A 24,057-nucleotide genomic window follows, 5' to 3' on the forward strand; every position below is an offset into this window, starting at 1 on the left:
TGAATGGGGCGCTAACATGAACCTTTCCTCTTAGATGCCCTGAAAAATAACATTACTATAAAATTAAGCAAAACACAAAAACAGGGGATGCTTATTTGGGTGAGTACCAGGAGTGCCGTGTCAATGTTGGAGCCCCTTCCAGTTTGAGCCTCCTGAATGACCAGTTACAGACACATTGACGCATGCATAATTTCCACTCATAACTTTGGAACAGTTGACATTCACCGCTTTCATCCAAGTTTCTTGTAAGTCACTGCATGGTGTAGAAAAAAAAAAATTCCCCGAGGCAGGATATTTTTTTAGGAGACTTTCTTACAAAGCGTAGAGTTTTTAAAGATGCTTCTTGAACAGCTGTGCAGCACACAGGGGAAGTTAATTAGCAATATGGATCAGGCTTAATGAATATTAAATGCAACTTTTATTTGAAGTCCCTTCTTAAAACTTATACGTATGCAGTTTTGCTTTACAATCACACACACTTCCCGGATCCTCATTTGTATAGTACAAATCAGCCTCCACATTGCACCATCACAGACTGTAGTGCCATGGTTCACTGAATATGCACACTGATTTCTTTTATTTATTATTTCTTTTTTTCAGTGTGATGGGAAGTAATTTGCTGTAATGCGTGATCAGGGTGTTTAGAAAAAGCTATTTCATCTCACTGTGCTGGCCCCTTTCTCTGTGGGGGAGCCCGGCTGTTCCTGTTCTATCAAAACCAACCAGTGAAGCTGAAAGATTCTGTTGCGGCTGAAGCTAAATGAGACTTCACACCCCTCTGCTTTCCCTTTCTCAACTTCTTCTTCTCACTGTGGCTTTTCTAATTCTTTGTTTGTCTCACAGTCTCTGCTCTCTGCCAGTCACCGTCACCTGGAGATGCATAAATAAATTCGCAAGGAAAGCAAACTAAAAGGCCCAGGTTTTAAGGGTGGGAGAGAAGAAGAAAAAAAAATAAAACGCATTATGTGTAGTGGAAGTGAACTCAGATAAATGTCAATCACTGTGACTGCGAGTGCTCATCATTAGTATAATTCACCCCGGCAGGTGTTGGCAGCCTCAAAGAAAAGTTTAAAGTGAGAACAATGGTGTCAGCTGTTGTTATAATTATATTTTCAGATGGTGAATAAGCGCTAAGTGTAACCACCCACTCTCTGCATTTGTTTTAATAGAAGGTTTGACGCTGCACCATTTCAGGCATTTGGCTCATTTTGCCCAGCAGCAGCTGTGTCCTTAACATGATAATTCCAGTTGCCAGTGTTGAGCTGAAAAGCAAGAATAATAAGTATTCTTGTTTGCCAGATGGACATACAATAGGTGTGTTTATAAAGATATAAAAAAAAAAAAAAAAAAAAAAGCCCCACACTGGTGATACCAGATCTGAAAAAGCCGCTGTGAAAAACGTCAGAAATAATAACCAGGGTAAGGTTGTAACTCTGACAGTAACTTAAAACTTCTTATCCTGTCACATTGCAGTTATTTTTCCTTTAAAAATCAACCAGTTTGGGGGTTAAAATAATTGAGATTTGTTTCTCAAACTATTTTTCCAAAGGTCATGAATAATCAACTCTTATGTACAACAACAGGTCACAAACACTTAGATAACCTAAGGATAAAATGATAACAGCTATTTAGTTTGCAATGTGACAGAATCAGATTAATGCCCAATTCCGGGGAACCACCTGGCAGCGGATGCACATGGCAGCTAACAAGCACCTAGCAGCTAACCAGCTGGTGCTAGCTGGTTCTCCATCTTCATCAGCCGGTTTTTAACTAGTGCTCAGCAGACAGCATCCAGTGGGATGTGTATTGTGGCCAAAAATAGAACCGGAAGATTCAAAAGAAAAAGTAAAAATGTGAGCTATAAAATCACAACAGTTAGCCGAGGCATGCTACATAGTGAGAAGGACTACAGCTACAAATGATACCCTTTATCCTTTCATATTACACACAGTCATATAACAAATTAGTATAGCAAAACCACACACTGCAAACAGGTTTTTTACCATGAACCAATATTCTAATGTACTTTTTAATTAGTAAAACAATGACCATTAATGTAATCTTTCTCTACCTGTACTAATTCTCCAGTATACCTGTAGCAGACATCCTAAGGTGATATAAATCGCTGCTGTCATGGTTCTGGAAGAAGAAAAAGGCACTTATCCCGTCTGCTTTACGCAGCCTTCCAATGAATGCCAAATGCGACTTGGAGGTGCTTTTCTATACATATAAAGTAGTGCATGTGTTTTGCACTGTGATGTTTTTGATCTTTCTGGCTTAGAAGTTTCACAAATTTCATGTAGATTTTTCTTCCAGTGAAATGAGTCATTTGACCTAATACAAGGTGTTTATTACAGTCATCTGACTGTACTTTTTGTACGTCATGAATAACTTACTTCATTGAGTTATTTCTAAATTTAGCTATTCAAATGTTAAAACTCTTATTTGAATTTTGAGGAAAAAGTATTTTATCTTCATTTGTTATTTTTATGGTCATCGTGTCAGAACTGAACATTTGACGACACTCGTCTAATTCGACGACATTAGATGACACTAATTTGTTGTCACAGTGGGTCAAGAAATGAATTTAAAGAACTAAGATGGCACTGACAACATAAAAAAAGCACTACAGGTGCTCACAGCAGAAGCTGTAAGAGACAAATGCATCAAATAATGATAGACTTTGAACTGAATTCACCTCTTATGCCTCCTGTGAAAGTGCTCTGCTATCTTTACCAAGACAGTGGGTGACACAGTCTGTTAGCAATTGTTTGGTTTAATAGTAAATCAAAAATGTAGAGAAAGCAATCAGACCATTTCATCTCTTTTTGTGCTGTGAAATTGTGTAGAACAGGTTGGATTGAGTTGTGCTCTGCTTCGCAGGGTTGCTCACTCAAAACTGAAGACCTTCCTTTTCAAAAAGATGAACTAGGGAGAGTGACATTCAGAATAGCTATAAAGTAGACATTTAATGCTTGAATGATTGCACCGATCAAGGCAAGGACATCAAATAATATGATGTGCCGTACCATGGCTGGTTTCAATCATACGAAAGGTCATAGGTATGTCTGCTTTGACAAGTGGGCTTTGCACCTCAAATTATGGGTTTAGGCAGAAAAACAGCAAAAACACCCTCTTTGCTCTGTGAGAAACATTTTCAAAAGCCAGACAGCTCCGCCTAGGAAAACTGTCATTTATACAGGTTAGTTTTTCTATGGACAAAACAAATTAAATACAGTGTGTTAATCACACACACACACACACACACACACAGCTGCCCTGGGGCAGACTGACAGAAGCGAGGCTGCCATATCGCGCCATCGGCCCCTCTGGCCATCACCAGTAGGCGAAGTGTCTTGCCCAAGGACACAACGACCGAACCTGTCCTAGCCGGGGCTCGAACCGGCAACCTTCCAATTACAAGACGAACACCCAACTCTTGAGCCACGATCGCCCCAGGACTTAATAATTGACTCTTGTCTGTACAACATGGGATAACTTATGAATAATATGCCCGTTAGGCGCATTTTGCATTTTGAGGTTATTTGTTACTACACAGCATTAAAATGACACATTAAAAGGTTACAGCTAGGGTTAGCATCTGTGTTTACAAGCCAAAATAACAAGCATACATGTTATCTGTAAATCGTGTTTTCACCAGTTGGATTTCACCATGCTGGAATATAGAAATAAATTATATAGGATGTAGTTCTTTTTTTAAAAAAGTAAAACATTCTTTAAATTTTGTTGTTTCCCCCTTCAAATCTCCTCGTGCACTGCTGCACCTGTCTCCACGGATAAGCTTTGACTGCTCCACAGAAATGTTGTGCTTGCCACTAGCAGGAGTAAATTTCCAGCTTCATAATTAGCTGCTGGGCACTGCTACTGGAGACACATGGGGTTGCTTCTTAGTTTCAACTCAGCTGCTACTATTGCCACTGTTTCAATTCAATTCAATTCAATTCAATTTTATTTATATAGCGCCAAATCACAACAAAAGTCACCTCAAGGCGCTTCATAGATACAGAGAAAAACCCAACAATCATATGACCCCCTATGAGCAAGCACTTTGGCGACAGTGGGAAGGAAAAACTCCCTTTTAACAGGAAGAAACCTCCGGCAGAACCAGGCTCAGGGAGGGGCGGCCATCTGCTGCGACCGGTTGGGGTGAGAGAAGGAAGACAGGATAAAAGACATGCTGTGGAACACTGTTGACCAGTGTTCCCAAACAAAACTGTAACAAAGCACAAAATTCTGTGTGAAACTGGCACAATCTCATAGTTGAGGATCTCTGGTGGCGATCAAGCCAAAAGATGGCGCATCAGGTCAGGAACAAGACCAGTGACTCCAGTCACATGGGCCATGAGACCAGTTGGTGACAACCACCAGTTTCTACAAAAATAATGTGCATTCCATGACCGGTTGAGAGTTGTTAGCCGAGATTACTCGCAGTTGCTGTGAAATCGGCTACTAAAGCCCCAATCGTGCAGGGTTTAGAGACCAAACACTTGGTAAATACCACTTGTTAGTGAAAACTGTATTGGTCCCAGTAAATTGAATAAGTGGAAAAAAACTGATGGATGGGTAGTTAAAATTTTATTTCTGTAATTCTATGCTGTGCTGCTTACAGACAAAATAATAATACAGTTTTTAGTAAATTGCAAGTAAACACTCCACTGTGTTCTACATAAACTGTTCAAATATGTTGTAGAAATTTGACTAAGCTTGCAAAATCTTTCAGTAAAGTGTTGCACAGCAGCAAGCACACATTTTACATCCCCATCTGGGAGCTGCCCACAACAGTCACCAATCTTCTGCCATTAGCTGCTGAGCAGTTCCACTGGAGCCATTTGGGGTTTCCTTCTCAGCTCAAGGACAAATTGGCAACAGTTGTTGAGGGAGCAGGGAGCTCTTTTTATTTCTTTTCTCAACCCAAACTGGCAACCTTTCAGTCATTATCCAACCTCTAGGCTGCCTAGGTCTGACTTAATATTTTTCATTAACACTTTTCACTTCGAGTTGTGTTCAACACCACTGCAGCAGCTAGGGGTTAATTGCCATTTTCAAGGGCATCTTGCCAAAAGCTGTTCTTTTGTAATGAAACGGTCAGACTGTGCGTTTGACACAATAACTATTCTTTTAGATTGTAGCAAACATAACAAAAAGACATCGATATATTAAATAAACAGAACACACACTTATCTCCGTATCTTGTCACAATGTAAGATTTTTCTCAGAAAAATAAAAGAATACCAAGCCCTCACTTGTCAACATTAATTTTTAAAACTGCAAAGGATACCATTCTGTCTCTTATTTCACTTTTTTTTTTTTAAAAGGTAACAAGAAAAGGGAAACGTAGCAATCTAATAACCAGAGTGGGTGATTTGATAAGTTCCTGTACAGTATTTCGTTACAAAAGCCTGCTTACACAGAAACCTCAGGCATGCATAGAGGCTAGGCATCATTTTGTTTGCATCTCTATGTCTCTCTGCACACACACACACACACACACGCACACACGCGCACACACACACACACACACACACACACACACACACACACACACACACGCATATACACCCACGCATTCACTGATTTCCAATGATGAGTAATGGGCACATTGATATGAAGCTGCAACATGGCCGAAGATGACAAAGACTACAGTCCTAATGCTCCATCATTCATTCCCATGTCTCATTTAGGGCTGTAGAAATCCCATCATGTCCAGCCGTTTCTGTAGATCATTATCCGTGGCACATAAGCAGGATATATGTAGAAATATAGTGCTACTGGCACCAGAATGACCTTAACTAATAAACCATTAATGAGAGCTGGATGAAAAGTTCAGCAAATATTTGGTGCCACTGACAATGAAACAAAAAATCTCATTATTTAAAAAACAAAAACAAAAAAAAAAACAAAAAACTGTTAACTGCTGCAGGATTTGTTTGTAAAGTAGGAAATAAGAATTCCAAAAAATCATTATAAATCTCAGAATGTGAAGTTGTTTATTTTGAATCATGTTTAATTAAAGAGTTAACAAATGTTACTTTTTAATGAGCCTCCCACCTCTTACTCACTGATTATTTAGACTTAAGAACAAAATCTGGTTTGTATTTTGCCCCATTTAGGGGCAAAATACATTATAACATACAAAATACATTTCACCCATTTAGGGTAATGACACCAGCACATTTTTTTTTTTTTTTTTTTTTTTTTTTGCATGGTTTAGATGATCTGCTGGAGTTCAAACTTAGCATCTGAATGGGGAAGAAGGGTAATTCAAGTAACTTTAAAAATTGCACGGTTTGTCTGAGTATTTCAGAAACTGATGTACTGGGATGTTCCCACACAACCATCTCTAGAGTTTACACTGGATCGTCCAAAAAAAGCAAAAATAACCAGTTACTTGCAGATCTCTAGGCTAAAAATGTTTTTTTGAAGCCAGAATTCAGGTGGTAATTGCCAGGCTGTTTCAAGCTAGTAGGCAAGCAACAGTAAATAACCGTTCGTTACAATCAAAGCATGCAGAATGGTACCATATGGAGATCAGCTACAGCAGAAGACCACACTGGCTGCTCATCTTGTCAGCCAAAAACAGGAAACGGAGGCTACAGTTAACATGTGCTTGGGAAAATATGAAAATAGAATATTGAAAAATTCTTGTCTGAGCTGATGATTTTTTTTTCCTGCTGCCACATTTAGATGGTAGGGTCAGAATTGAATGAAAACACAACACGAGATGTAAACAGCAGGGATCGAACCTGCCTTGCATCTCCCTACTGCTGCTGACCATGTCCATCTTCTGATGGCTGGTTCTCAATCAGAGCTCAATCCAATAGACCACCTGGAGGAATCAGATTTGTATCATGCGTATATAGCCAACAAATCTGCAGCACATGTGTGATGCTTTCATTCCAACATGGACTACAATCTTCAAGGGATGTTTCAAGCACCTTGGCATGTAGAACTGAGGCAGATCTGAAAGCAAACGGGGGCCCAACCTCGTACTAGCAACCTAATAATGCAAGTGGGTTTAGATAATAATAATAGCTTGTGCAAATGTTTATCCCTCCTTCATAACTTAACAATGGGAGAGATAAAAAGAACCAGTGTTTGGGTGAGTGATGTGGAGTAGAGGGTTTAGCTAGAACAAAGCATTTAATCAGAAAGATGAAATGTCTTCCTGATTGTTTCACAGTGGTTTTGTTCTCACACCTGGGGGAAATGTGTCACATTGCTCGACTGGTGGAAATGTGCAGACAGCCACTACTCCTGTTTATTGTGGCCAAGTTTGTTGTTCAAACATAATAGGTTTAAATGCCAGAATAAGAAAAATCTGTAACCAGACCAAACATTTCTTATTATAATGACAAACAGAATTGACTTTGTGTAGTCGCAGGCATCTGCTGCTGCAGAAATCTGACTGAGCTACAGTATTATTGCAAATGTCACTTCAGGCTGGTTGATGAGATCATTAAACAGGTAAACAGCTACAGGTGCACTCTCTTTAGACTTCACTAAATCATACAGCTACTGCATATGTGCACACGTGACAGTGTAACCTTACCTGATGACTTACCTTACAATCAGTTCAACTTGCAGAGTAACTTTTAAAGAATCAATTACAAATGTATAGAATACACCTTTGGGAAACTGGTGCCTTTTGTTTAAACAAAAATAATTATAGACCTACATAGTATAACAATATATAGTATTTTCTGACTGAATGTGATGTCTTACTAATCTCTCATCAAAAACCATCAGCCCACAGTCTTGTCCGTCCGAGGTGCTGAACAGTTTGTCATATTGCTACATAGCACAATGTAGACAATAGTATTGGTATATTATTTTAGAAAAGCCAATACTACAACAATAATACTATACATATGATATATTAGGAGGCTCTATTAAAAATGTAAACAAGTCATGACATTAAAAACAAGAACTTGTGATTTTTTTTAATCCTATCAATAAAAAGTTTTACACGTATTTAAAGGAGGAATATATACTCTTGTACATAAACAAAGCTCACAGTTGAAATACTTACCTGTCTTGTCTGTTTTGCTTGACCTATATATGCTCTGTTGCCCTCTGCCTCTGTCCCTCTGATGCCTGTAAGCTGCAGTCCCTCACAAACATATTTGACTAGTTTTGTCTTACAAGTGGAATAAATAGTTCATTTAAATAAAATACATACATGGGTTCACAGTTCAGTTTCCCGTGATATCTGCATCAATTAAAACTCCAATTCCCCATCATATATTTTTTTAATGCCATGACTGGGTATAAATCTTACATCTGGGCCACATTTTGAGCAAACAATAAAAATGCTCTCCTATGAAAATGTTTCTGGATTTCACTGATTCATTTAGCTTGCTAGCTAACTGCATTAGATCCTTGATCGCCTTATGCTCTAGCAGCTGTCTCCTCAGACTGAGCACACTGCGCTATTTCATGCTGCAGCATTTTGACAGAAGGAAACAGAAGGAAAACCAAACAAAGTAACAGAAACCCTAGAATCAGAATACTTTATTAATCCCAGAGGAAATGATGTAAAAGTAGAGAACAGAAACTTTTTCCTCAGCCAGAGGCAAGAAACGTTAGTGTTCATGCACAAGCAGTCAGTATCAAACTGGTGGTGAGCAGGGTTGGGTGCAGTAACATGTTACTGCAGTCACATGAATATTACAAGCATCTGCACAGAGAGCATGCTAACACAAAGCTAGTACATGCCAACAGCAGCTACAAAAAGCTAACAAAGGCAGTGATGAACTTTCAGGGCTGAACGTTGTTGTGTTGTCAATTTTGTGTGTTTGTCTTTGTGTGGACCTGTAGCTTCAGGTTTACATGGTGACAAAATTATCAGTTAGCAATGTCCTTCAGGTCATTTTACAGAGTAATACAAACATCAAAGTAGTGTAATGAATTACTTTCTGTGGCAAGTAATTAAGCAATGTACGGCATTGCGTTTAATTAAAGTAAGGAGAAATGTGTAATACATTACTTTTGAGTAACGGACCCAACACTGGTGGTAGGACTACTGTAGGCGACATATGAACACATTCGGAAAAGTTGTAGGATCCATGATTCACTCATGAAAGCTTGTTTGAAAAATCTACATGCCCATGTGTTCCTGATCCTTTGCACAGCAGAGCCACCATTATGCTTAACAGTTACCCGATCCCATAATTTCCATTGTTTAAACTAAGCTTGGCTACAACAACCTGCAAATATATCATACAAACAAGTATATCAAAATTATTTACACTAATTTATTCACAAATAGGCTTAAAGAATAACATAATATTAAAAAATAAGTGTATTATCTAAGCAAAGGGTTTTACTTAGATAAACCTAACAGTATTATTACATACAGCATCCTTACATTGTCAGTCACACTGAACAGAAACACACCTTTGTGTCTACATGTGTGAGTTGTAGCTTGGCACCTTCAGCAAACAGAAAAGCTGACATTTGGTTTTCCTGTTTCTTTCCTTTCTTTCTTATGAATGACCTCTGGTGCACTACGCAGCTTAAACTTGCCTCCCTCAGATTTTTTCTTTGTTTCCTCTAACTTTTGTTCTGCCAGTGAAAAATAAACTCGGGATGAACGGTGGTCTGGGAAGGGGGAGGATTTGCTAAAAGATGCGATTGATCTCTTTATTCCTGAAATAATTTGTATGGCTTGGCAACCGCAGCATCATCCCTTATCAACGTCTGCCAAAAGCCAGGCAGCGGCCTCCTGGGTGTAAAAGCTCTGAGAAATAATGCTTCTCATCACCAGCAAGAATGGCAGACAAGGAGAAAGGAAAAGGAAGATGGGGAAGAGGTGGGGCAGAGAGAAAGGAGGCGGCATGAGAGCCGGATGATAGAAGCGAGAGGAGGCTGAGGAAACCGTAAGTCTGAGTCAAACTTCTGAGATCCACACAGGAGACAGATCACATGAGGCAAAAAAGGTGAAATGGGGGAAAGCAAATGTGTGTAATGGTGAGCGTGTACTGTCAAGGTTTAAGCTATGTTCAAACCTGCGTAAAAATTGTGTTATGATAAATTGTCATGAACCTGTTTTGTTTAACCCTCTGGGGAAAATTATCCTAAACACTGTTATGCAGTGATAATTTGAGCTGTAAAACATTTTTCATACTCTGAAACCAAGGCCATTTCACTGTGCGATAAAGGCTTTGTTGTTTTCTGCTTTTACCAGCAGAGCTGGTTAGTTTCCAATTAAATTTCTGTGCTTCTAAAGTATTGTAATTGATAAAAGTGGTAGGTATCTGAGATGCTAATCCTTTATTTGTAATGCATTTGTATTAATTCAAACAAAACTTAATTAACTTTTGATTGAATAAGCCCCAGACGAATGTTTGCCATAGCTGGAACATTAATGGAAGTATTCAGTATGGAAATGTAAAACATTGTTAATTAAAATTGCTTTTCAGCTCTTCTATGGTGAAAGTGTTTTATATTTCCCTTCTGCTCAATGCTAATGTAAATCATATTTATCATTATTTGCAAAAGCATCTATGAATAGGACGTATCGCTCGTCAACTGAAGGAGGAGGTGTTGGCTGCAGATGAAATGATGCTTAGCCTCTATCGGCATACTTGAGGTGAAAAGTTCTGTAAATGAGATTATCTTTGAAGTTAAACTGCTGATTTGCAGCAGTTTAACTGTGCTGTGTCCGCCTGTCTCTGCACAGGTAGAAGCCAGTGGAAGGAACAAAGTTTCTTTCCCCCACAGATCCTGAAAATGCAGCACTTATTTTAAAATAATAAAAAACTAAAAATAAATAAAGCTTTAGAACAGATATCATTGGAAAATATGATGCATGTCAAAACGTATGCAAGACAATGATCCATAATTATAGAAACCCTACAGCCAGATGCCTCAGGTAACTTCAGAATTGTGAAGACGTTTGACACCCTAAAGAAGCCAAACTTTCAGTTTCACCTTTAGTAAACAGAAAAACTTTATTGCTTTAATAGGGAGGAAAAGCACAAAACAAGCAGTAAAATCCACAAACAAATGTGAGCTATCAGGCCACATAAAAGGATCAATCCACACAAAAAGCTGTCTGTTCCTTGTCTGTCTCACAGAAATTACAGTTAATCGTTCAGTCTGCAGTCTGCATTGTAGAGCATCGAGTCAGAGTGGATTACTCAATGCATAACGCTTTTTTTACATTATAAGTGGGGCAAAATCTCTAACAGTGGGACTTATTCCACTGTTATATTAGAAGCTTAACAGATACACTCAGACTAAGTATGAAAGTATCATGCATTCACTTGACAGAAAAAATAAAAATTCCCGTTTCCCTGAAAAAGCAGGGCCAAAGACGATTGGAGGTGTTGGATACTGCAAATTGATCTCATGAGCAATAATCACCCCACATCTAATACAACGTAAAACACTGGGAGACTCTTTGAAATTTCAGAAAGAATTTATAAGGAAACCTTTTGTTGAAATTTCTAGCATGATTACTTCATTTGTACAAAAGAGGAAAAAGTGATTGTTAAGTGAATGCACAACACTCCTAAACCCGTGTCAGCAATACTTTTCCTGTTTCATTGTATCCTCCCAGGTCTCTCTGGCCTGCCAAGGCGGATGTGTAGCCTTCTTGAAAACAACCTTTGTAAAGTAAATTAGTGAAGGTTTGAGTGTTAACAGGACCAAACACTTTAATGTGGATTTCCAGTAACAGTTACAATTCCCATCATACATCTGACAAAGTGAGACAAGTTTACTATTCAAGAACATGCCAAACACTTACAGTAAAAACATGTTTTATACTGACATCTAGCCTCTGAAAATTTTTTTTTCCCTTTTCATAGAAAAGGGAAAAAAAAAAACATTTTGCTGGAGCTTAAAGTGGAAAGAAACTGAAAAGAAGCTCTAACAAAGACTGCTGTGTACATTGCATCAATCGTGGAATGCTTTGTGAAATGCAAGGTTTCAAAACTAGATTGGATCAAAAGTTTAGAGCATCAGACCGGTGACCTAAATGAGAAAAGCGACTGAAGATTTTGACATTCATTTCAGTGTATATGGAATATGTGCCCACACTGTGTGAACCGTTTCCCCCTCATTTTGTTGCAACAGAAGCTCTTACAGTGTTGTTTACAGGTGAATCACCTGCGTGTCATCGCTGTGCTGCAGTTTATAACACACTGACCTTTGTGTGTTCCTGTTCAATTGACTTTTGGTAAAGGGCAGTGCTTCGCAGCTAAATGTCACCACTGGATTTTTTCTCTTGTCTCATCCTTGTTGAGCATGAGCAGTCCTTCCATCTGATAACTCCTCTGTTGTTTGACAAAACGTCCCTCTGAACAACTCACGGTGACTCAGAGTTCCCAGGGAGTTATCAAGATGTTAAGAAGATGCTGAAATATATTTGGTTGACTTGAGGCTTCAAAATGGGAGGTCAAACCGTGGAGTACCTATGTCTCTAGAAAATGACAATAACATCAGTAAAATCTTGGGAATCCACAAGCCTATGGATACTGTAATGTTTCCACATCCATCTTTTTGATTAAAGTCTACCTTGGAACAAAGTCCAAAGTGGACTTCATTTTCAGCAATGGGATTTAACTTATTCCCCTCTTTACCCCAGCAAACCCCAGTGAGGGTCAAGTGCAGGCAGCAATTCTTAAGACCTGACCAGAAGGAGAGACGGCTGAGGATGTGAGAGCCTGCATGTGAAGGCAAGACAGATAATTCAGGGGTAAGCCACCCTCACCAAGCTCTGTTTCCCTCTGTCAATAAGTTGAGGAGCAGCTCCTGCAACACAGAACCTCATCTCACAAATAAACCACACTCACAGTGCCATTAGCAGTAGCTGGTCTGTCAGACAGAGCAAACACTCCCATAGTTAATATTTAATAATGGCAAACAGTCTCACTGTGAATGCCGGTATTTACACAAACACAGTGTGAGAAAACATGCACCGAGCCAACTACTCTAGGTTATGTGGACAGCGTGCATGAAGGCATGTGTTACAAATGAAAAGGGACAAAAATGGCTTTTTGGCACACTGGGGCACACACACACACACACACACACACACACACACACACACACACACACACACGTTTTTATAAGAAGACGACGACAAAGAAGAAGAAACTAAGGACTGGCCGAAGGAGTAAACTAGTTTGTGACCCTAAGGCTGAACATCTTCAGGGACTTTGTTCTTTGTTCCCTAAGAGGAAGTTATGTCCACAAAACCAGGAGCAACACACCACTTAAAAATGTTTACTCCATATAAGGAACACAGTAATCCTTCTCTTACTGTGTAGATTCTCGTGAGAGACAGTGTGGTATGAACAGCAGCGAGCGACTGAAGGCCGGGGCCGTTCTATTAGTATCTAGGTCAGAGGGTATTATTGTTTTGGTGTGCCTCATCCATCTATGTTGTGGATGTATCAAGGGGCGAACCCCAGAAGTGTTCTTCCACACATATCACGCACACAAGGACAGAGGTGCAGGCCTAAGCCATCTTGTGTGACGGTCAAACTGCAGATGTACCATCTTTATTCCTCTTTCATCTTTGTTCGGATGCTGCAGAGATTTCGCTTCCAGGTCCAATCAATAATACGACAAATTGACAAAAGCAGCCGTGATAAGAATGAATAGCCATGGATCATCTTTTCTGACCCAACAAGTGATCAGACAGAGGATATTAAAGCCATATATATATATATATATATATATATATATATACACACACACACACACACACACACACAGTAACCCTAGTTCTGCACTGAACTGAAAATGTAAAAAAATAAAAATAAACAACACCCTGCAGAGTCGTTAAGTTTGGGTCTTCGATTTGTGTTGATTCTTAATCTGTGTTGGTTTGCCTGCGAACCTAAAAACTCTAACCACCTTGGGTTTTCTGCTTCTGTATCAGTTGTACCACAAGTGCACAGGTTCTCGCAAACATTTCCAGTAATGAATCCGCATTCGGTTAGATACACACGTACGTTATGACTGTACGCTGCTTTTGCAAGCCAATTTATGCCAGCTTCTGCTCTTTTGTCCCCTCAGTTGTTGAACATTATTCATTCCTTTCCACCATCCTGTCTCTTTTAGCACAGTTTTGTTTTTCCCCCGTTTCACCTGCTTACAATGAAAGCATTTGAAAATTTGGCGTTTGCTGAGCTGCAATCCAAATATTGTAGCACTCAAGGGAGAACATTTAGAAAATATCCTTAAGTAGCAGTGTTTGATGGCAGCAAGCTTGTGTAAGTGTAAACTGGCTTCATTTTATGTTAATGCTGCTTCTCCTGTGGGAAGACACTGTATGGGAAAAATATTTCTAAATTTGCAGAAACAAATCACATGAGACCGAGCTGCTTTAAAGGTGTTGAAGGTAGTTTTTGAAATCTGACGCAGTGCAGATCACAAAGTCAGTTTTGTGTTTAGCCCAGGGGTGCTCTGGGGTTAACCTTGGCTGGATTCTGGTGAGGCTTCTGTCTGATGTGATAGGTATAAGTTTTTCATCAACCCTGTTTTGAAAAATATTTACCAAGGTTTTTTTCTTCCCCCTATAGACGGTCATGCAAAAAAGAAAGTACATGCTCTTTTGAGTCTAAGGGTTTACGCATCAGGATTATAAAAATAAAAAAAACATTTTGGTCACTGCTAGGTTCAGCCTCAGATGAACAGCACACTAGATTACACCGTAACATCTCTGTAAGAGCAGAAGTCTGCTGGTCTGGAGTATCCAGGTGCAATGGTCTTAGAAAAGCAAATTTTCCTTTTTTAAGATCATTGCCCATCAGACTGGGAATGGTTATGCTACATATAATATTACAAGTAAGGAGGGGGAGGCTGTAATTAATATGATTTTTTATTGTAAAAGAAGATAGCAAAATGACCCGAGAGTACTTCAGAACAGAAGTTAGAGTTTGGATTGAGCTTAGAGTGAATGTTAGGAAGAGTAGAGCAGGATCAGTGGTTTCCTGAAGGAAGCCAGACAGAGCAAAATCTAGAGAGCAGGGAGCTGAACTGAGCTGTGCTTGTGTTGAGTGCTGGTTCCACTCATAGAGGAGTAGGCAGTGTGAGAAGAGAGCAGGGGCGGGCAGATGGTTAGCAGGGTCTAAAACCTATTAGATCCTGTTATTAGCCTTCTGGCACTGCTAAGAGCCATGGCAAGTGACTGTAGAACTCTTGATATGAAGTTTCTTCGTAATATTAAGTTTCCATGTGTTGCTGTAGTAAGAGATTAATCCATGGGACATGGCGGCTGGGAACATTTGGTTCTTAGCCAAAGTTAGACAGACCCAGTATTGGGATGGGAAGAGCAGCCTGCTGCTGCTGCTTTCCACTGATTTTGCGCCTCCTCCTTGTGTTTTAGAAAATAAATTCAGACTTGCAAGGCAGTTTTGTTTGTTCACATAACACACAGCAAGAGGAGGACAAGGCAGGTACATAAGTGAAAAAGGCAAGCATCAAAGCTAGATCCTGCAAGAGCCAGAGCAACTCATTTAACTCAACTTCTCACCACACTGAGTAGGTCAGCGATCTGGTGATGAGTGGAAACCTGAGCTGGGGTTGAATTCTGCAGGTAAGTGATAATGACATACAGATGAGCCTGAAAAACCCATGCCTAATCTAGGAGGTAGAGTATGCACACACTCTGTCTACAAACCTCTTCTACACAATCAGGATCTGAGCAACCAAACTTGATACACAGGTATATCTTGGGCTCTTGAAGGTTCTTATCTATATTGTATAGTAATGAGGTCATTAGGATGCCTAGCAACCATGTCACAATGGTTTAAAAAGGCCTGTTTTTCCACATTGATGCACCTCTAACACCTTATAAAAGTATATAATTTCTATTTCACTGCAGTAACATTCGATCGCATATGATATATAACACAACATGTTGCCTGGTAACCACTTAGCAATGGGCTAAATGACTCATATTTAAATCTTTATGGTTTATGCACTTACACCTTATGAAAACATCTTATCATTTTAATTTCAGCTAATCTCATTTATTTTCACAAAAGTTGAATTACAGATTACTAATAACCACCTTACAATGGTGTTCCCATTTTAAACAAATTACAACTTCTACCACTGATTTTTTTTTCCCCCTTTACATTTCTAAATTTGATTAATTACATCAGTTTCCAACAGCACGAACAATTCATCTATTTTCTTCCCCTTCCGGGGCCAGGTTGCAGGGGCAGCCTAACGAGAGAAACCCAGAATACCCTCCCCTCTCCTCATCCACCTCCTCCAACATCCAGGAAACAATGAGGCGTTCCCAGACCAGCTGAATCTTTCCAGCATGTCCTTCTTCTATCCCAGGGACCCCTCGATGCCAGACACCCTTCAAAGGAAGCTCACTTTTGTCACTTGGATCCATGTTCTCATTCTTTTGGTCACTATACAAAGCTTTGACCATAGATGAACATGGGGATATAAATCAACTATTAAATCATCTTTAGAATAAAGTGCTTGTATTAATGTGTGTGAGTAGGTAAATGAGCCATGTTGTATAAAGTGCTGTATAACAACCAATCCACTTACCTCGTCCCCAGTGATGGGTGGATTGCCCCCCTCGTCCCCAGAATCTGGTTCCTCTACTGAAGACATCCACCTGATCTTCAGTTGGATCCTAGGTAATGATTAGTTGGGAGCTGAGTTAAACCTGTGACCTAGGGTGTCCTGGTGCCACATGCACTTACAGACACCCTTATGTTCAGATATTGTCCTCTTTATAGACAAACTATCATGTGATGAGAAGTCCAATAATAGAACAGCACTGTGGTTCAGATCAGGTAGGCGATTTGCCTCAGGCGTGCACCCAGGCATGGCTCCAGGGTGGGGCCCTGGTAAACTTATTCCAGACTGGGTAATTTTGCCCCTTGATTTTTTCCCCCCCCCATACATAGGAGTGAATTGCTCTTTGTGGTCCCTTACCCAATTTTTCCTGGGAAATCAGAGGCAAAAAGCCCCCCAACAACAAAGCCCCTGGGATCACTGAGACACACAAGCCCCTCAACCACACTAAGGTGTGGAGAACCAGCACAAACAGACCAAACAAAATCAAACATGCTGCAAATCAAACTGACAGCACTATACTTTAAAAAAAATAAATAAATAAAATAAACCTTCCTCCTTAGAACAGGTCAAGATAAGACCTTAAATATATAGACTAATACTCGCTCGTGGTTGTAGGAAAAGCAGGTTTAAATGTTTAATGCAGCTATACTGACTCCATCCTAGAAAAGAAATCCATCACTGAATTTTAATTTCTACATGTTTGACAGTGATTATCAATTAAGGCAGACTGCGGCTGACAGTAAGGCACGTTACTAACCTCCAACGATCACAGACATGGGGATACTGAGATGTTGACAGTTATCGTCTTTGAATGAGTGTTCCTTTGCTTTCGGTCTATTATAGTTCTCAAATATTCTACATTAATTTTACCTGCAGGGCTTTAATTTAAACTTGGCATTTAAAATTTTCACGTAGTGTTCTTTCACCGACTCCTGCCTTCCGCCTCAGCTTAAAAACAAAGATGGGTATGTTTTCCCACAGTTTCACATTTAGATGCAGCAGTAGTTTTATTTTCTCTGCTTCATTAAAATAGGCTCAACTTCAGCATTTGCATGGAAACTCATATCTGTGGACCAGTCCCTACAGAGACCTATGAACACACCACATCCTTTTTTCCCCTCCAATGGGTCAAAGTTAATATTAAGATTAATTAACCCACTTATTAGCAGATAAGATCAGAACACCAAACACTGATCTGAGGTCACTGCAGCTATATTAACACATCATCCATCAGAGCATGAGCTTTACCCGAAAGTCAATTATATCACTCCCATTTCCATCCCCTACGCCCACATGGATAGGAGGTTTGTGTTGCGAGGAAAGAAGATGTTAAGCAGTGAATTGAGACCAAATGAGTCTGCAGGATGGATAAAAGAAGATTTAAGCAAAAGAGGGAGGAGGAGAAAGTTTGGGGAAAGAGCAGCCAGCACAGAAGGTGAGGGCAGAGTGAGTGCTGCGGTGGAGAGAGGCAGGTGCAGCTATGGTGTGACAGCGCACACTTAGACTGACAAGAGAAATCATCCAGGCTGTCACTCTGAGCGAGTCAGCTAAGGGAAGGGGAATGGAGGAAATGGAAAGGGTGCGTGTGTTTGTGCGATGACTGTAAGAAGTGGAGTGTCCACAGACGTAGACAGAGATAGATGCATTCTGTTTTAATTTAATTAATTTCTTCGCCCTTTCCCCCCCTCCCCTAACATCTGTCATGTACGTCAAACCATTTTTCATGTGTGACTTATTTGGGTCATGATGCAGCAGTTTTGTTTTTTTTCCCCATGGAAATAATGTCAGATGTTTTCTGAACATCCAACTGGCCCTGATTAGTGCTTGTTTTAAGGATATTTTAAACAGGATGGCTGCAACTGAAATGTCTTAAGTTACAACATCTGATGGCTGCTTATGGCAGGATAATATGCTTTGTCACAAACCTCAAATCATCTTAGATTGTCTCGGACTGGTTCTTAATCATGGCAATAAGGTCATCGTACCACCACAGTCACCAGCTCTCAACAGAATACACACATGCTTTGGGATGTGTTACAGTGGGACAGTTGCATCATGAATACGCAGCCGATTGTCACAACGGTCAGAGGCCGATAGCTAAACTGAAGTCAAATGCAGAGAACCACAGAGATGGCATGTACGTTTTAGTGTTTTATTAAGAAAACAGATTAATTCGTAGCAAAGTGTTACTAGTGATGCGGCTGTGGGTCAGTGAGGGTGAACTGGGAATTGACAGGTGGGACAGGAATGGAGCGGGTGCGACTGGGAAGAGAAAAGTACGTGGTTAGAAAGGTGGCGGGTGCAGGACACTTAGGGAAGGTGAGTATGACTGATATTGCTTACTGATAGCCAGAGTGAGTTTGGCTTTGAGGGAGCGGCAGCGAGAATCTGGGTGAGTATTGAAGAGGGCTGACCTGAGTTCCACTGCGTTCGAGGTGGTGAGCGACAGCTGGAGGGCAGGCAGGTGAGGTTTTCTGTATTTTCCGGAACGCGGAAACCCGAGAAAAGCTGAGGTTGAAGGCAAGTGGTGAAGAAGGCCCAGGGAAAATGATGTCATTGACAAACTGGCAGTGAAGCAGAGTCTGAGTGGAGATTAAATCCTCAACCCGATTACCCAGAATCAGCTTCAGGTGTGCAGGACTGCAGGAGCAATGATGGCTCCGCCCAGGGGTGGAGACCAAGGAAACTCAGGTGCCTGATGGAATTTTCCAGATCATGACACTGACAAACGTGCACTAACTGCTATGCTGGACTAAAATCTCAGAGGAATGTTTCCAGCACCTTGGTGAATTTAAGCCAATTCTGACGCATAAGGTCTACTGAAGGGGCCAGTGTATGTATATTAATAATGTTGAACATTTGATAAACTAACACCGTGTCTTATCATCTGTGTGCTCATGATTTATGAGCATACTAAGTGAGTTTATTTTTTGTTTTTGTTTCTTAGAGTAACTTTAAACACATATTAGGCACTGAAATTTAATACTGAAATCGACAGACTTCCATATATCACTTTATTAAAGTTGTATTAAGATGCATTAAAAGAAAAGAACACAATCTCATGTTGAACCAGCAGGAAGTCTGCTCCAGATGAATGGCACGAGACATTAAACAGGCTAACTGTGAACACGGAGAGGCATTCTAAAAAGACAGCTCTAATTCAATATTGAACTAATCCATCTGCCCCACGTCACAGATAGCTATCAGGACCACAAACAACCTCACAGACAAACACCGACGTTCATTACTCAGTCTCAAAATCCCTCTTGCTGTGCCTCTTTGGCTTGACGCTGACATATTAAATGTTTCTCGCCTTTTGATTGGCCCACTTTGTTTTGCCTCTCTTTATTGGTTGGTTCCTATTCTGCTGGTGCTTGTTTTTGGGGCTTATCCACAGCTGTAATTATTGATGCAATGATATGACTCCATAGCTTTCTATCAAAGAGCACTGATTGCCAGTTCAGAAGCCGAGGCCAATTTCCTGCTTTCTTGTCAGTGTTCATGCTCATGCCACATAATTAGGCGCTGTGGCTTAAAGGAAAATTATATCAAACGTTTCTCCTCCGCCATTTCAAATCCTCATATTGCAGGGGCTGCGTGGATCAATAGCACAGAGGGGAGCACAAAAGTCATGGTTAAAGAAATGCAAATGAAACAGAGTTAGATGTAGCTGCAGTATCGACTCCAGAAGGTAAATCCATGTGTTGACTTTGTGATGGAGTTATACGCTGCACAACAAGGCTGGATGATTTCCTATAGAAGCAAACAATTCAACCTGTAGAGAAAAATATTTCCGGCTAAACAGAAATAACAAAGGGTTTTGATATCGATTTCATTCTCTCTGACGTTTTTTTTCTCCACTCTTTCATCAGCCACCTCTAGTTTATGCTCCATCCACTTAGCATCTCTCCCTTCCTCTTCTTTTTTCCACGTCCTTTTCTGTCCCTTTGGTTTCATCCCACCTTCCCTCCTGCTGTCACACCCTCCCAGTTCCCCCTTGTTTTCCATTCTTCTTTTTATAACCCTCCCCTCTCTGCCTTTGTAATCAGAGCTGTGACTGAGCAGTGTTTACAGGGTCTTCCCAGGGGCCTGCCAGTGTGGCACATTTGCTTTACAACTACTCACCTCACCTCACCCTCCAGTCCCTCTCTTTACTCTGGTCAGATTACAGAGGAAGAGACAGAAAACATTCTCCCTACAAACTCTTCACTCCCACTTTATGCATCCCCGCTCCTCCACCGTCAAACTCTCCCACCCCCTGCTGCACTCTCCAAGCGCTGGCAGACCGGCAGGAGGCCGTCTTATCTTTCTGCTCAAATGGAGCCTCGTCTCTCTAGGCATCGTCGTTGCACAGCAGAGCTTGGTTAGACCATCAGACTGGAACATGATCATTTAACACTGACTAGGTGCACCGGCCTGCTGCGTACAGCGAGGCGAGCTGACAAAGATGCGGCTGCAATCATTTGCGTGCACTTGCGTACAAGTTACTCAGACACCAACTGAAAGAATTTATAGGACCACTGATAAGTGTGTGCACCTATTTTGACAATCAAATGGGTTTTAATGAAACAAGCACAGGTGTTTCGCTGAACGACTTAAACATCTCTGGAGTGCAAAGCTTCTTTCGGTTCTCCTCGGAGCTCCACAAACAGAAAGAACTAGCGTTACAGCAGAGTGGGAGTGGTATCCTTTTTCTTTTTTTTGACATGTCTATTTGTGTGAGCATCAGATGAGCTGATTGGCACTGGAACTGACTGATTGCTCTTGAGGGAAGGTGGTAATTTCTCTGTCATATTGTGACTGATTATAGCTCTGAAATATGTCACTGTTCCAACTCCATCAGAAGTTTTTGACAGGAGGCTTTGATGTGTGTTCACACAGACCGGTAGACAGACAGCTATCAAGAACCCACTCCACAGGAAGTAACACAGCTGCTTTTGACTCTGCTCCGTGCAGACACCTGTGTGTTGTGTGTCACAACATACCGTGCAAATGCACGACGAATAAAGTGATTCTTAAAAACGACACTACTTCCCCTGTTATCGCAGCTTGCCTGCTTAAAACGTATACAACATGTGCTGGGGTGATAATTGAGTGACGGACAGACTGTTGGAGAGAACATCTTACTTGCAAATTTCATACTGAAATAGAAAAGGAGACTATGTAGCGCAAAAACCTGCAAACCTCAGACAAAAACAACAGATTATGTAGATGATTTGCGCTTAAAAACCTCATATAAGAGCACATTAACAAGTTTTTCTGTCCTACACGGAAGAAAATTAAATGTCTAAGGAGATCAAGCTACCTCTACAGCTTTTGCCTGGAGGCTGCCAGAACGGCGTAACAGCAGACATTTTATGGAGGAGCACTTTATAAGCCAATGTTCCACTGGGGATGTGTAACATGAAAACTGACTCACATCCTTTGCTTGTGGGCACAATATTTAGCAAGTCTTTTTTTTTGTCTTTTTTGTTTCCTCACTAATAAATTCGGTTTATAGGAGTTGAAGCCCACATTGCAAGTCTATTAAATATAGATTTAGATTCACTAGACTAGTCATACCAGTAAAATATCTATTCTTTTAAGAATACATAGCATTTCAGCAGCACTGTGTTATAGATGAATTATTTGGATCTTACAGCGTAACAGTTGGATACTTTGGCTCTTTTAAGTTATTATACTTTAGACTCAAATAGGTCATTTTTCTCATGGGTCTCCACTGGATAAGGTTGTTTTAATGACCATGGTTATTCGCTCTATTTCAGGGGCCAGGCTGGAAGAAATTCAATCCCATCATCACACTGAATTTGAATAAGGAGCTAAGGGTCACAGTGTAGCGTAGCTATTATCATACGCCTCATTATCACACACTTGGTTCATTCAGATCAGGTTTTCTTGGTCTTGTCCCTTAGCAGACAGAGAGGAAAAAAGTACCCAAAAAGATCATGTTACAATAGTTCAAAGGGTGGAGGAAGTGGAAGTGACTGGAAAAATCAGTTTTCCTTGTAGGGAATTTCACAAAGGTTTTGTGTCAGATGTTTCACTTGTTTGGTATGAGCTTTATCACTTGAGGTATGCAATGAACTTCACACAACAGAAATCGTGTCTGAGTAGAAAGTTGTTAGGTAGGATAGGAGCAGGAGGAGTCACTCAGGTCAGATCCATCGCAGAGTACAGTATGAGATTCCTCTCGGTCTGCATGTCTAGCACAAATCCTTGTGGGGTATTGCATCAAGACACTCTTTTATGTCTGGAGACAGCGATCGATGGATCTCTTTCCCCGGACGGAAGCACTCCTTATTCAGCGGTTGATTTCACGGCTGGATATCCGACACGCCACTTAATGGATGTGTGAGTGTGTATGTCGTGTGGTTCAGTGTACAGTTGTAGCATTGTAATTCAAAGTGATAAATTAACACCATGGGTAACACCGAGGCTACAGCATACTTCTGTAGCCTCTCTGTATGAAATAAAACAGTATTGGGCTGAAAATATCTTCAACAAAACTCAGTCTGGCTTTAGAGTGGGTCACAGTATAGCAGCAGCTTTACCTTTTGAAGACTATGACCTGTTGTTAGGCATACTCATTGATACTGGTTTGAGTGAGGGGGTAATATGGTGCTTCAGGAGCTACCTTGCAGATTTAACCTTGTGTGTATCCGTGAAAGGATTTCCAGTTAAAATTCTTGGATCTCTTCAAAGGAGTCCCTCCTGGTTCCATTTTAGGCCCTCTCTTTAAAAAAAAACAAAAAAAACAAAAAACTATTTCTGTAAATAAAATTTGGGATAATATGTTTTTGAGCTAAAGTTCACCTTTATGAAGATGACACAATACTTTACTCTGAGTCAGGAAACTAAGGAGCTCCAGACTGCCTTTCAGGCATCACAGCATCTTTTCAATTAGGTTCTAAATGCCAACATGTTTTCCACAAATAACTTAGTTAATGCTGGCATTCGTAATCTAGGAGGAGGTTTTATTGAAAGACTAATGAAAAACTGTCTTAATTTACCAGTTAAGAAAATCCACGTACTGGCTACATTCTTAAATGTTACTATTCGTGGTGACTTTACTTACATGCAAACTACCTCTTCTACACTACATTGTCTGGACTGCGTATCACAACTCTTTAAGCTTCTCATCAAATTAGTTGTCTAACACAGCGGCCCCCAACCTTTTTATTTATGTCTGACAATGTTTTCACAGACCGGCGTTTAAGGTGTCGCAGATAAATGCAACAAAATAAAACCCTGAAAACCATAAATTTCACACCCGAGCGTCAACTCTCGCGGCCCGGTCCATGAGTCGCTTTAAGAACAAAAACATCACACTTTTTTCTGGCCTTCTTTAGGTCGAAGGACACAATAATAATAATGGATTGCATTTATATAGCGCTTTTCAGGACCCCTCAAAGCGCTTCATAATACCACTATTCATTCACTCTCACACACTGGTGGAGGCTACAGTTGTAG

The 24,057-nt window shown here is 40.4% G+C and overlaps 1 long non-coding RNA gene across 1 annotated transcript; it reads right to left on the minus strand.

The window, feature by feature from the left end:
* Positions 1-15,609: 15,609 nt before the first annotated feature.
* LOC146651792 (uncharacterized) lies at positions 15,610-19,180 on the minus strand. The gene is made up of 3 exons (XR_014907524.1): positions 19,002-19,180; positions 16,552-16,639; positions 15,610-16,351 (listed from the first exon to the last, which is right to left on the minus strand). It is a non-coding gene; the product is annotated as an uncharacterized LOC146651792 (long non-coding RNA).
* Between the last annotated feature and the right edge of the window lie 4,877 nt (positions 19,181-24,057).

Source organism: Rhamphochromis longiceps, linkage group LG15 (assembly GCF_057381845.1).
Source record: "Rhamphochromis longiceps isolate RC_006_pf linkage group LG15, R_longiceps_female_GT1.1, whole genome shotgun sequence".
Classification (NCBI taxonomy): domain Eukaryota; kingdom Metazoa; phylum Chordata; class Actinopteri; order Cichliformes; family Cichlidae; genus Rhamphochromis; species Rhamphochromis longiceps.